Source organism: Octopus bimaculoides, chromosome 6 (assembly GCF_046866305.1).
Source record: "Octopus bimaculoides isolate indiv1 chromosome 6, ASM4686630v1, whole genome shotgun sequence".
Taxonomy (NCBI): domain Eukaryota; kingdom Metazoa; phylum Mollusca; class Cephalopoda; order Octopoda; family Octopodidae; genus Octopus; species Octopus bimaculoides.
This window is the reverse complement of record NC_142933.1, coordinates 105,384,536-105,400,711: the sequence shown is the minus strand read 5'-3', so window position 1 is coordinate 105,400,711 and position 16,176 is coordinate 105,384,536.

Sequence of the window (16,176 nt, the reverse complement as noted above, 5' to 3'; positions counted from 1 at the left end):
AATGTTGAAGGATCAGCTACCAACAACAATAACTGAAACTGATATGGCCTCCAAAAGTTCACTATTTTCTTAGAGCAGACCAATTCCTTTAAGGACGCGGACTTTCATGCGTGTTGATTCATGAATACAGACTCGCTCTGTGTATATATATATATATATATATATATGTATAATGTGTGTGTGTAGAGAGAGAGAGTGTGTGTGTGAGGCAGAAAGGTACATCATTCAAGACGATATTTTACTAAATAACTAACATAATGTCGAATTATTCGTCGGTCACAATTGATTATATGGCATATATACATAAAATGAATGGCATACACATACGCGCGCACACACACACAAACACGCACACACACACATATATATATGAGACAGGATGTAATATATCGATATGATTAATGGTTTCACAGTCTATTTTTTCAAAAATGATTGAGCTATATTGAAACAGTAAGATAAAATTTACGTATTTTATAATAATCATATCTTAATTAAGCCATCACGTACGAACGGTGCCATATCTTTTTATTCATTTTTAATGAAGTTTAAATTTAGATTTTCTTCTTTGAGACTGCTCAGACATAGTGAAATTCGATTATTTGATTCTGTTGCATATTAACTATTAATTTATGATTTATTATCTTAATTAAATGTCGTTCTCGGCCCAGCTTTAAAAGTTATATATGCAGCCCGTGATTTTAGTTAATATATATTATTTAATGTGGAATTTTCAAAATATGTAATAAATATGTGTTATTCGTTGTATTCATTTGTATACATATATTACATATGAATATTAGCATGCTTATGTATATGTATAAATGCATATATATATATGCATAAAAGGGTGCATATATATATATATATATATATATATATATATATATATATATATATATATGAATATATATATGTGTGTATATATATATGTATACCTATATATATATGTACACACACACACACATATATATATATACGTATATATATGTGTGTATATATGTATATATACGTATATATATGTATATATATGTATATATACATATGTATATATATGAATATATATATGTGTGTATATATATATGTATACCTATATATATATGTACACACACACACACACATATATATATATATATACGTATATATATGTGTGTATATATGTATATATACGTATATATATGTATATATATGTATATATACATATGTATATATATGTATATCTATATACATATATATATGCATAAAAGGGTGCATATATATATGTAACTATATATATGCATATATAAATGTATACATCTATATATATATATATATGTTTGTATATATATATATATATATATATATATAGTATATATATATGTATATGTATATGTACACACACACACACACACACACACACACACACACACACACACACACATATATATATATATATATATATATATATATATATATATATATATATATATATGTAAATTGTTGCGTAGATCAGTTGAGGAATGACAAAACAACCGGAGTTCCATAATCACACTTATAAATGTACTGTTATGTCTGCGATAACAACCGATGTGGAACGCTGAGTGTTCTTGCTCCATTTCATCCCAATGGCTCCAGTGAAGCTTTACGTTGTCGCATGTTGATTCGGTCCGGGTGTGATTCTTCTTAAAGAAACACACCTTCCATTCAGTCATATTATTTTTATATAGGATTGATTCAATACCTATGAGTGTACCATTGTTACCTTTCCATTTTAAAAGTCGAAACTGCGAATCTAATGGAGAACACAACAGTGACATTTTGATACATTGACACACACGTACATAATTATATGTCTGTGCCTGTATATATATATATATATATATATATATATATATATATATATATATATATATATATATAAGAGAGAGAGAGAGAGAGAGAGAGAGAGAGAGAGAGAGAGAGAGAGAGAAATAGACAGATACATACATACATGCATACATACATACATACATAGATGATTAGAAGATTCTGCTTTCATTCAATATCAACATTTCACGTGTATGGCAATTACTAAACATCATTTCATCTATTCTCAGTATTTCGGTCATGCCAGCGGAGGTTTATTACTTTAACGCAGCAATCATTTAAAAATCGATTATCTAAACTAGCAAAATATTATAAGCAACCGTCCAAAACATGGTTGCAATTGAGCAGATACACAAAAATGTATCTCTTATCTCAATGTACTCGGTGTATGTTGTATTTTAGATTCTTTTTCTGATTAATCACATTCTATTCACGTCGAGACGGAGTTGAAACTAACCTTATGCGCAGCTAAAATATGGGGGAGGCCCAGGTGTAATGGAACACAAGTGGTGTAGAATGACGATCAAAGCATTTAGAGAATAACAGCCTCTAATATCGCCTTATGTCTGAGATGTAAACGGACCACTTTGTTTACTTTTAAACTATACGCCCTGGCTTTGTTTTTTTTTTAGTTCAGTCACATGAATTTGCTGCTTCTGAAAGTAGGTAATAATTAACCAACCAAGCAATAGCTTTTCGGTAGTGTTTCCAAAAAACACATCCTACTGGAACATTAATTCGGCATTACGAAATTGTTCTTTCAAAATGCGATACAATTGAATCACTACAGAAAACGTGATTCCTAGGAAACAACATGACACAAAATCTGTATATGAAACGGCTCACCAAATTATACAACAAGGCAGGGATTCATAATTCCCTACAAAACGTAGGTACACCATCTGCCTAGGAACCGTTACATAGTGTAACTCTATTGCTTGCTCTTTTGGATTAATCTTAACCATACGACAGTGTCTATTGTATGGGAACATATGCGATAATGCCGTAATTCGACGAAACGCTTAGTCTAGAATAGGGGCAGCTGATGAAGGAAATATCCTCTATGTGGCGTGTTTGTTTTCTGTGGACTGTTTATGTTCTGTTTTTCATTTTTTCCACTTTTTTTTGTGACGTCCTGTACCCAGATATGCATCTATATATACATGTAGATGTAGGTATGTACATACATGTACGTATATATGCGTATACTCACATATTATTTGTATTATATATATATATATATATATATATATATATATATATATATATATATATATATATATATATATATATATATATATATATATATATATATATATATATATATATATATATATATATATATATATTTATATACATACACACACATATATATACATATATATATACATATATATATATATATATATATATATATATATATATATATATATATATATATATATATATATACACACACACACACACACACACGCATACACACACACAACACACACACACACACACACACACACACACACACACACATATATATATATACACAAATAGGCTCAGGAGTATGTTTAAGAAATAAGTAGAGGATAAAATCATTAAAATTAATAAATGTTATCAATGACCAGCATATAAAACCCTTTATTATTATGGGCACAAAAGCTATTGTGTCTGTATGTGAAAAGAACGCGCTGAATACGTCCAACTACTTACAATATGCACTCTACTGATGATGTGCGAATACACAGATTTTGCGGGATAATATTTATATAATATCTATACAATCATATCTATTGTATGGGAAACTTGGAGACTAGCGGCTGTCACCACTGCACGGAAACAATTGTTGTGATTTGGATTTAAAATTTGTTCATTAATTATAAATATTTATATCTATGCGTTTGTGTGTGTGTGTGTGTGTGTGTGTGTGTGTGTGTGTGTGTGTGTGTGTGTGTGTGTTTATGTGTTTGGATAGATGAGGAACTCCGTTTCTTTCAACCGTTATCTTACAACATTAATTGATTTGATTCTTATCCATTTATTAATTGACATGTCTTCTTCTTCACTTGCTGTGTTTACTTTGCAAAAAAAAAAAAAAAGAAAAAAACACAAAAAAGCCTTATCTTAAAAGCATTGTTTGATTACATTCTCAATGTCATTTTCTGTCTGGAATAATGACTTTCCCGTAGCTTGGCACAGCTCTTAAATTTGACAAATATTGACTATGGGCACAAGTTTGTATTTAAATGATATGAGATTAAATACTGTTGAATTTTATACTATACACCTTACTTATGATATATTTCAGGGATACTTGGTATTTTCGGGGGCTAGAAAGGATGTTTACTTTTAATCAAGGCTTGTATCTTATTGTCCAGTGTTTTCTGTAGCATTTTATCTATTTTTATATGGCCTTTGAAAGCCTAGCCAGGCTCATGGGCCCGGTTTCCCGACTTCTATGGCCTATGTCTTTCCCCCAACCGGACGGGACGCCAGTCCATCGCAGCTTTATTCAAGAAACAAGAACAAATGAAGAGTTTTTTTTCTCTCCTAAGCCAGAAACGCGTCTATTTTTTCTTCTTGTTTTGCCTTTGTGAGTTACAAGTAATGCTATCTGTTGGTGTTTCAGCACTTTAGCTGCTATTTCTGAACTTCGCTATGTGGTGAAGTAGCTGTTGCTGATCCTTTAATTATGTTTATATATATATATATATATATCTGTACGACGGGTTCCATACACTGTCATTCAACGAAGTTCTCTCGTAAGTTATTCGCCAGCCAAAAGTTATTGTAGAAATTACTTGACTGAGGTGACACAAAGTGGGTCTGAAGCCGAAGCCATTCGGCTGCTAATCTAAGTTCTTAACACATTCCTGTACGCATACAAATGTCATGAGGCATTTAAAAAATGTTTTCCTGCCTCTAATCTACGAATTATAAATGTTTAGGATGCTCATACAATAAGTTTTAAGTATCGTCTCATTTCTTGTGGCTCATAGAGCTAGCTGACCACTTTCCCTGACATAAAAGTGTCCAAAATCACAACAGTACTCCAGGACAAGACGGCAGCCCGACACAGTTGTTCACTTCCAGCTGAGTGGAGTACTCTAACGTGAATCGAAGTTTTATACTCAATAACACAACACAGACGGGAATAGAAACAACGAATTTGTGATTATAACTGTTACATCCCGATCACTAATCCTCGTGATACCTCATGGTATTCATAAATATATGAAAATAAAGTTTATAATAATAATTAAAGGTTATCCTTAAATGAAACAATATGAAAAATAAAGTTGAGTTTAATGAGTTGCAACATAAAAAAAGCAAAATGAGTCACCATTTTCCCTTAATGATACATAATATTTTGAATTCAAAATAGTGCGATCAATATTATGTTTGTTGTCTTTGTATTACAATTTTTGTTTAGGTAAAAAAAAAAAAAATCAGAAAAAAAAACTATTTTCAAAATTATAGTTGTATTGTATTTGCTTCAACTAAGATATAGCTAATCATTTAATTACAGCACTCTAAACATAGCTAAGTTACTGAAGCAGAGAATAAAATAAAATCATTGAAAAACATGAAAAAAAAGATATTAACAAATATAACATATGTGTAATGCAAGAGAGAGAGAGAGAAAAAAAAATTAGAACAAAAATGGCTTACAATTCTACTTGTAATTTGTACGTGTTTTTATATCTTCGTTTCAAATTTAGTGATGGCCTTCCTGCTAAATAAGTCGACATTATAATAATTATATATATTATCAACTAAAATACAATTTCAATAAAATTAAAGAGACACATAAATGATATATTTATTTGTCCGTCCAGTTTTGCTTTTTTTCTATTTTTCGAAGAACGACAAATAGTAATATACCCTCATGTCACGGTATTGTAATATGGCTGCGGTAACCTGATATTGTCGAATGTATTTTTAATCACGCAAGTTATACATACATCAAGAGCAGTTTGGTGCATGATATTCAATACCTCCTTTTCCCTAGAAAGCCCCAGAGAAATCTAAGCTAATCTATGCATATAATTCATTTTCTAACACCGTTCTTATCCTGAGGTCTTATGATTCCTGGAATTTGTTAAGTTGTAAACTATTTTAAATCTTCCGGGAAATGACACTTGTCATGGGATATTTTAAAACGTTCTTTCCTTATGATTCGGTTTACAAGCTTTATAGCATTATTGTTATCACTTACCAGAAAACATTCTTTTTTGTTTTGTTTTTATTATGAAGCTTGCTTAATTTAATTTTGTTTTAAAGAACGTGTTTATTATGATTTTTTTCAGGATTCTAGGTTTAAACACTTGCATTCATATATCACACATCCCACGAATGTTTTCTTTTCATTTCTCTATAAAAACACGTTTCCTCTGTTGTCCGTTTAATTTTCTTTTTTATCTTCCCTTTATTTGAATATCAATTTACATAAACTCAATGGAGTACAGAGAGGATTTCTGAAACCCTGATTCTTGCAACATAGTTTTCTTTTTCTGTTGTTTTTACTTATTCTAGTCATTAGACTGCGGCCAGGCTGGAGCACCGCCTTGAAGATCTCTAAGACGGACGAATCGAACGAAGATCGTTTTTTAAAGCCTGGTAATTTTCTATTGTTTTTTTTTGCCGAACCGCGATATTACCTGGGCGTAAACAAACCATAATTAGTGTGCGAAAAACAAAAGACGCAACGACACCCACACCCACACGCACGCGCATATATATGGATGTATGTATATATACATACATACATACATACATATATATATATATATATATATATATATATATATATAGTATATGATGGGATGCTTTCAGATTCCATCTATCAGCTCTACTCACAAGGCTTTGGTTGGCGTGAGGTTATAGAAGAGAACACTTGCCCAAGGTGCCAGGCAGTGGTACTGAATCCAGAACCATATTGTTGGGAAAGAAATTCCTTGCCACACAGCCATGCATGCGGCTGTATATACCTCGCCTGCACCTAAATAACATTCCTGCGCTTTGGTTCCACTCCTGCCCCTATATGTCAAATTAGTTGAGAAAAATTTAGGAAAACTGCTGAGGTACTGTGTTGGAGTTGCTGTCTTATCTATAATAGGGTAGACAGCTGACAAGTGTTGTTGGACAGAATGCTGAGTGGTGAACCTTCCACATTTTGAATATGTGAGCTCAAATTCCACCGCACTCGACTTTGCCTTTCATCGATAAAATAAGTATCAGTGAAACACTGGCGTCAGTGTAATTTACTTTTTCCCTCCCCTAAAATTTCAGGCCTTGTGCCTTTAGTAGAAAGGTTTATTATTATTAGCTCCACCTTAGCGAAGACGGAGGTATTGTTTTCAGTCGTGTTTGCTTATTTGTTTGTCCGTGGATAAGATATCTCAAGAACCGATGTTGCTTGATCTACATCAGCATTTCGACTTCGAAGTATACACTGTCCATGCAGAGGCTTCTGGTTCCATCGCACCTCATTACTATTATTATTATAATCATTATTATTTCTTTTGATCGCAGGTTTTTTGCAACTCCTGAAGTTTTTCATGCGTAGCGGGCTTGCTACCTGCAGCCTACGATACCATGCTAACCGTTCGTTTCAACTATCCTGCTTATTCTGATCATGACAAGGCTAAAAACTTTTGTAACAGTTCTACTGGGGACTCCATCCCAATTTCCTTGATCTTCCTCTTGATGCCTCCTCAGACTGTCGATGCCTCCTCAGACTGTCTGCAAGGACCCAACAATATTTGTCACTGTCTTCACCTTCTTCATTTTCCATAGCCGGGATCTTTCGAACGCAAGAGGGATATATTTATCTATTTTGTCGCCTTCCTTCTTGACTATTCGTGGGTCAATGGGTCTTGCAACATCAACTATATACCACATGTGGTGCATCTTGTCCACCACCACTAGGTCCATCTGTTGTGCACTTGATCTGTTTGGATAGGGAAATCCCAGAGGATTTTGCTAGTTTCTGACTCCGCCACTTACTGCAGTTTGTGATTATACCCCGTCTGACCTCTCTCTAGACCCCACTTTTCGCTCAGTTTCCAATGTAAGGCTGGTAGAGCCGTTCGTACGCCGTACAAAATTCTTTGAGATATTTTACCCGGCTTTAAGTACTTATTTAAAATTCCTCCGATGTCCACTTTGACTTTCAACCTAAAATAAGCACCACATGAGCTCTTGGGTTTGAAATAATCAATTAGCCCCACCCATGAAAATTGCTGGCCCTTTCGCCAAATATTGGAAAGAATTACTATGATTATAGCGAAGTTTCTACTATATACCTGTCATATAACCAGATTGCACCTGCTGCATATAATAAATAAGTTTTCGGATATTGTTGTTGCTATTTACGGCTAGGCTGACTAGGCTATTGTGTGCAATGCGTCTAGTTTGAATAAAAAAACAACAACCAAGCTATGGTAATAACATAATAGACATTCCATCGATTTTCTGGCTTTTTGTCTATTGCGGCATCTTCCCTGCCAATCTCGACCATAAACTATAGCTTAGAATATATTGCTAAAAACAATCTGCGCTAGTTATCATTTCCATTGTTCCATAATATCGAATTAATCTAAAGTCTCGAATAATTTCCTTCTATAAGCCGTAGACCTTTCGACAGTATAAGCCAATAAAGTGGTTAAGTTAATAACGGGGGGTACCATATGAATTCTCCAAACGATAATTTGATAAAGCGTACAATCGTTTCCACGGCACTTCGATATCTTGAAAGTAAAGTTGCATTATTGGATCGTTCTGTTAAAGTTGACTGTAAGTGGGCACTCAACAAGTATATTAAACAGTGTTGACAATGGGATTTGCCGACTATGCTGTAGCTTTAGGGAAATGTTTCGCACAGGAAATCTCGAAAGAATTACGACCATATCCTTACAGAAGTTTGAAACCATCACGACTTTCACATATAACATTGCTACCTGCTTGATATATATGCAAAAAGAATATTGCAATTGCTTGTATACGCTTGGCATTATATTAAATAATACGTCAGCATTCGTACAATTAAGCTATAAAAGTTCTACTTCTAATGAGTGGCTATCAATAGTTAACTCATATAAATTAAGAAACTGCGGCTTCTACGTATTATATATAACAGTATTTGGATATAGAATAAATGTTGATTTAGATTAATAATATCTTTGGATACGTGCATAAAACCAAATCAATTTAATTTAGAAATCTTGCAGGCTTTCATCTTCACAACTAAACCATTATTCTACAACTGCAATGCTGATTTACTTTTTATGCGTATACTCGATTATGTCACGCTGTGTTGCAGAATGTACAGTTAACTGTTCATGACTATCTTTGATGCTAAAAAAAAAAAACATGCAGTATAATGAATGACTACCTACTATGTTTTTTGGGAATACAGTAAGCAACCACGATTATATGGAATGATGTCATATTTACTCATATAATATATCTTGTAATATTGTCTTATAGTAGAGCATTATGTTTGGCACCAGCTTGGTGACCGATAAGCTGACCAAGACCACAAAAATTAAGATTTACCAGGCATGTGTACTTAGCACACTACTGTATGACAGTGAGACCTGGACACCATACACATGCCAAGAGCGTCGCGTAAATATCTTTCACCTGCGGTGCCTCCGGAAAATCCTTGGCATCAAATGGTAGTAACATGTCCCCAACAAAGATGTCCTCAAGCACGCAAGAATAACAAGCATGTTTTCACTCCTAACACAAAGATGTATGAGATGGCTTTGACGTGTTAGTCGTATGGAAGATGGCAGAATCCCCAAGGACATACCCTACGGAGAGCTTGCTAAGGACACTAAGTATGTTGGAAGACCGTTCCTACGGTACAATGATGTCTGCAAAAAGGACATGAAGGCCTGCGACATCAATATTAGCAACTAGGAAGCGGTTGCCAGCAACCGTGGAGATTGGCGACGCACAATAGAGAGAGAGAGAGAGAGAGAAGAAATGGAAAGACAAGAAAAGACGAAAACAAGAAACTATGACATTACAACCATCCGGGAAAAGTCTTCGCTACATCTGCGTCGCCTGCAAGAGGGAGTGTTTGTGAAGGATATGACTACACAGCTACTGCAGATGTAAATGAGATGAAATGTAAAAACCAGACTGGATTATTTTATGCGCAACTCCATTGTCTCCCGAGACAAAAAGATGCCAGCAATTGTCTTATAAATATGCAAAAATATGTGATATAGTTCTCAACATTGATAATATGGCGGACTCATTTACAACAGGGTGGGACTATTTCGAACCACCATTAGTTTCTGCTCTATGATGTGTACGCCCTTAACTTAAACTTGACCGTCTAAGTTGGGAACTTGTACACCAAGCATAACCCGGTATCAATGGCATATACAGGATTTAAATTACAACCCTTCCCTTTGAAGGGGATATTGGTCCTTCGCAGGCTTAACTTCCCACCAATTTCTGGAAAGTACTTACAACTGGTTGAAGTGGAACAACGTGAAATGAATTGTTTGTTCCGGAAGCCAAACACCGTCCGGTCCTGAAAGCGATATGACGATCTTACGATCGAGACCGCGTCACCCTATTCTTTAGGCCACATGCTTTCGTTGTAAATATACACACTTGTGATGTTTCCTTGTTTCAATCAGCCGAGGAAGCAGGAAATATTTTTTATACCAGTCTTGTTAGCTTGTATACATAGACTGTATATTTTCGGCGATAAATACAAAACAGACATACACGCACACCCACGCACAAACACATAAACACAAACACACACACACACGCTCCCGCACACACATACAATACACATATATAATGCTTTACTGGAATTTCGCTGGTGTAAGCATTCTCTGCGTTGCTTACTTTTTGAAATGAACTGATGATCGTCCGCATTTTTGTTATGATCTGTAATAATCTGCTTAGTAATGTAAAGAATTCTAGTGATTAACTTAGAGATTGCGAAGTGAGAGCAACTACGCATGCGCTTTCAAACAACAGTAGCAATTCCATTCCCAAATATATATAAAAAAATCTAGAAAAAAAAAAGGACTGAAGTTATCAACACACACACACACAAATGTGCACGTGCGTGCGCGCGCAAAAAGGAGTAAATAGATGCATAGTAAAATAGACTGACTGTTTGTTCATGGAACAACATTTTTCACCAGAAAGAAAAAGAAAGAAGAAAGTGAATTGGGGTCTTTTGCAACTACAATAGTATTACGTAACATTTACTGTAAGACTAGAAGCTCAAATTCTGAAGAATAATTGAAATTAATCCAATTAACAACAAACACATGAACAAAACAGAAGACTGTTTTCTGTGTTCGAGGAAGCCAACAAAACTACGACTGCGACTGTGTTTGTAGACGTTTGTTAGAAGAAAAAGAGAAAAAGCTGTTATTGAATACATTAAGAACCAATGAAAACAAAATATACTTAGTACCACAAAATACACTAATAATGTATGAGAAAAATATATTGCCTGCTTTTCATAAATAACAAATAGATTAATTGAAAATTATGCTTATTTAAAGGAAAATGCGTAGTTTTAGAGTAGGTAAAATAAAAAAAAAATGAAAACATACAGTTGAATGCTACAAGTATACGAACAATGAAGATTAAAAAAAAAAAAAAAACGAATTTCAGGAGTAAACCAAGATTAGCATGTTTCAAATAGGAAGTGAAAATGGTGCTACAGTATAACGCAATATATAGGCTTAATTTATAACAGACTTCAGTTGAGAAATTATATTTCACAACAAATTCTGTCATCTTCTAGACTAAACACAAATATCGCCCACTAAAGTTATATTCTAGAATAACACTATCAAACACTGACCACTTCAGTTTGCTTAAAAAAGCCGTAGTACTAACAACTTGAATAAAGCTGCATGGATACGTATAACCTGGGTGGACGTATAATGCAATTTAACCAACAGGGTAGCACATCTTTGAATATGTATGCAGTAGAAACACGTGTCGGACTGAGCTTCACATGAATGTATTTTATATAGTTTTGTAATAAAAGATCTTTGAGGAAGAATAAGACTCCATTCTTATATACATTCTGTTTACTGTAATATATCTAAACAAGACATTTCTGGACTTACCACTCGGATGAAATACCGTGTAATTGTTTACCTTAAAAAGTTTCCCGTTGTTCCATATCATTCGATGTGGTTAACCAGAACATCGATTATATTTGAATACTTAAAAGTGTGCTGCCCATATCCAAAGTTCCTATTCATTTATGTATGTATGTATGTATGTATGTATGTATGTATGTATGTATGTATATATGTATGTATGTCTCTTCTATTTTCTAATTTATTATAAATCTTCCACTGAGGAAAGAGACGGTTTCCAACATAGATACAATGCTCCATCGTTGGGCTGCAGTTAATACAGACAAATTCGCATGTGGAACTTGAGAAAAGTCTTGCACAGTTTTACTGTTCCACTCACAGATTGCACTTGTAATGTACAAATTTGCCGGTCGATTTTTCTCTCTGAAAGTCCCGTATGTGTACACGAACGCACACACATGCAGGGTGCAGCGAACATATTGTCGTCTGAATTACGCTGACATCTCATTTTAACAGATATATTTACCAAAATTGCATAAAAATGTCTTGAAATACTAAATGGTAAATTTATTAAATAAAATCACCATTGGCTTCAACCACGGCTTTCGGATGACTTTGAAATCTCCTACAGCTCTTCTCGTCTCCTTGTTTAAGTTTGTGAATGCTGCCATAATTCTTGCCTTCAGTTCATCTTCGGTGTTACAAAGAATATTGCTGGTCTCTCGCTCAGCTGCGCTCTACACATAATAATCAAGGGGGTTCCAGTCTGGGGAGCTAGGTGGCCATATATTAGGGGTGTTGTAGTTTCAGAAATTGTCTGACAGCCATAACAGGGTTCCTCTGCTTGTATGACATAGTGCAGAGTTCTGTTGCCATACATAAAGTCTTCCAGCACACACCCTCTTAAACCAGGGCACTACTATCTCTTTCAGGCACTTGATGTAGGTTTTCGTGTTGAGTATAAGGGTGTGTGTGAAGATGAATGGAGGCATAAAGTTTCCATCGCTAGTGATCACTCCAAATACCATGATGTTGACTGGATGTTTAATTTTCATCACTCTAGGTACAACTTTTAGGGACTCAGATTGACACCCAACACTCTGAAATGTTCGTATTGGAGCTTCCGATAGGCATACCAAGCAGTAAACAATGTCATTTCCAAATTTCTGGTAGAGTGAATTGCGTCATGCTGCGGTTCTCTCACAGACGGTGCCCAACTGACCCTACTATACTGTGTAGTCGACAAAATCCACCCCTAATAAATCTGTATGTGCGAACTTAAAAACTAAATATGGGAACAGTCTACGCATACCACCATCTGTGTGTGTGTACACACACACACACGCACACACATACACACACACACACACACACACACACACACACACACACATATATATATATATTTATATATACGTGTGTGTGTGTGTGTGTGTGTGTGAGTGTGTATATATATGAGAACCGCGTAATATATGTATATATAAATGTGTGTGTATGCTATCGATCTCTTTATCTATCGATATATTTATCTATTATTTACCTGTCTATCTATCTATCTATCTATCTATCTATTTATTTGTATATATATATATATATATATATATATATATATATATATATATATATATATATATATATATAATATTTATCAAGAAATGTATAATCATAGAGGCTCAATATTCAGGAAAGAAAATGCGTATATATATACATATACATATACATATATATATATATATATATATGAATAATACCATTTACATATATATGTGCGTGTGTGTGTATGCATGTATGTATGTATATCCGTATATATTTATATATGCATATTATAATATTTCTAACAAAAGGTTCAGATAAGAAATACCTCACAAAAATTCAAACACAAATGAATACGAGTTAGATTTGACGGCATTAACATCAAAAGTTACTAAACTGGAATATAATATTTAAATTGATTGTGAAAAGGATTAAATAATTAATATCTTTAGAACTTTCTTTGGACTCTCAATGTCAATGAATAAAAACTGAAAAAAAATATGATGATTAAATAACAAAAATAATTTTAGTAGTCGAATTGTGCTATGATAGATTCAATTGAAATTGATACGGATATCACTGTTACTTTGAAATTGCAACATCAATAGGAATGTCCAGATAAAAGCAGTATCTTAATATTTATCAACAAATTTATAATCACGGAGGCTCAATATTCAGGAAAGAAAATGCGTATATTCTCAAAATTCTCAGATAAGGATATCTACAACTCAAACAGAAAATGTCGGAAGCTATCTCAGAAGCAAATATTGAAAATAGTATAACAAATATCTCACTTCTTAATGAGATTCATAACGAAGCTCTTACAAAATAAAACCATTCTCTAACAAATACAGGTTGTTCAAAAGTCACTCTGCAGGTAGTATTTAAAGGTTTTCAGGCGATTCTTATATACTGAATCTTTACTTGCTCCCCAGAAAAAGAAGTCTGGCGGTATTAAATCAGGTCATCTGGGTGCTTAAAGTCCCTTCGAAATAATCCTTTTAACCCGAAAAACTCTTGAAGTAGCGCCTGGTAATTCACAGGATGAGAAGAATTCACTGCGGAGAAACGTTTTGAACACACTGTACAAAACGACAAAATAAAAAAAACTATCTGAAAGTCAGAAAGCAACTCGGAGAAATATTCTCTGTTACAATAGCTCACAACGGTTCTTAGAAGGAAGCAAACATTTTGTCATCAAACTGAAAGCGATGTTGGGACACACACACACACACACACACACACACACACACACACACACACACACACACATACATATATATACTGAAAAAATACATTGGCGCAGAAGTGGCTGTGTGGTAAGAAGCTTGCCTACCAACCACATAGTTCCGGGTTCAGTCCCACTGTGGGGCATCTTGGGTAAGTGTTTTCTACTATAGCCTCGGGAGAACCAAAGCCTTGTGAGTTGATTTGGTAGACGGAAACTGAAAGAAGCCCATCGTATATATATATATATATATATATGTATGTGTGCGTGTGTGTGTGTGTCCCAACATCCCTTGACAACCGATGCTGTTGTGTTTACGTCCTCGTAACTTAGCGGTTCGGCAAAAGTGGCCGATAGAATAAGTACCAGGCTTACAGAGAATAAGTCCTAAGGTCGACTTTCTCGACTGAGGGCGGCGCTCCAGCATGGCCGCAGTCAGTCAAAATGACTAAAACAAGTAAAAGAAAAGAAAAGAAAAGAAAGAAAGAAAGGGAGACTGAACGTAGCGCCAGAGGCGAAGAATGTTGGTAAAAGATATATACAGGGTCGGCCAAAAGTCACCCGACATTAAATCAAGATTCCATAAATACTCAATATTCATTTTTTTTTTCATTTGGAAAAATGGTGTCGCTCAAGAAGGACTTTAGTTGGAACAATTTTCATGATGTTTTTATTAAATCCATTCATTTGTTAAACATAAATAAATCTTGGAATTAAATGGTTTTCATTTACTGTCAGGTGACTTTTAGCCAACCCTGCATATAGAGAGATGTGTTTGACTACTTATATAACTTACTGGGACCTGATGCCAATGAAATGGGTGGTCTAGAAGGAAAGTAAAGCGGCGGAAATATCCCAAAAGAAATAATGAGTTTGTGATACAAAGGGAAGCGAAGAGAGCTGTGTCGTGTGCAGAGGTGGAGTGTACAAAACTGCACACTCTCATGTTGGCCAGAACACGCGTAAACACCAACAATGTTTCGACGTCAACGAAAAGCATATTCAAAAGAGGTCGTTTCATTATGACTTTCTCGACAACGCAACCATACGCTTACCTGGAGTTGCACCTGCGCCTTTATGCAGATGTTTTAAACAAATTACAGGTCAGCAAATATGACAGGAATTTCAGGTAGCTGAGGACAAGAGGAAAGGTGACTGAGACGAGACTGAAAATTTGGAGTATACGGGTGGTGACATGTACCCGAATTAGTCATAGAATAATCGCTTTAACGCCATATTTATAGAAGCAGTTTAACTCAAAGAGTTGGAAAAAATATTCTTTCATTTTGTAAGATGAGAATGTTGAATCCTCAAACGAGAATATATCTTTATTCCAAGCTTTGCTTTTAAATCTTAATTGTTGTGCTATATATTATATTAGGTTATAGATGTGTTAAATTTGCTTCAGATGTTGGATTATAAATCATATTTAACACTGTTTATTACTTGATGAATTAACAGATATGCATTTGAACG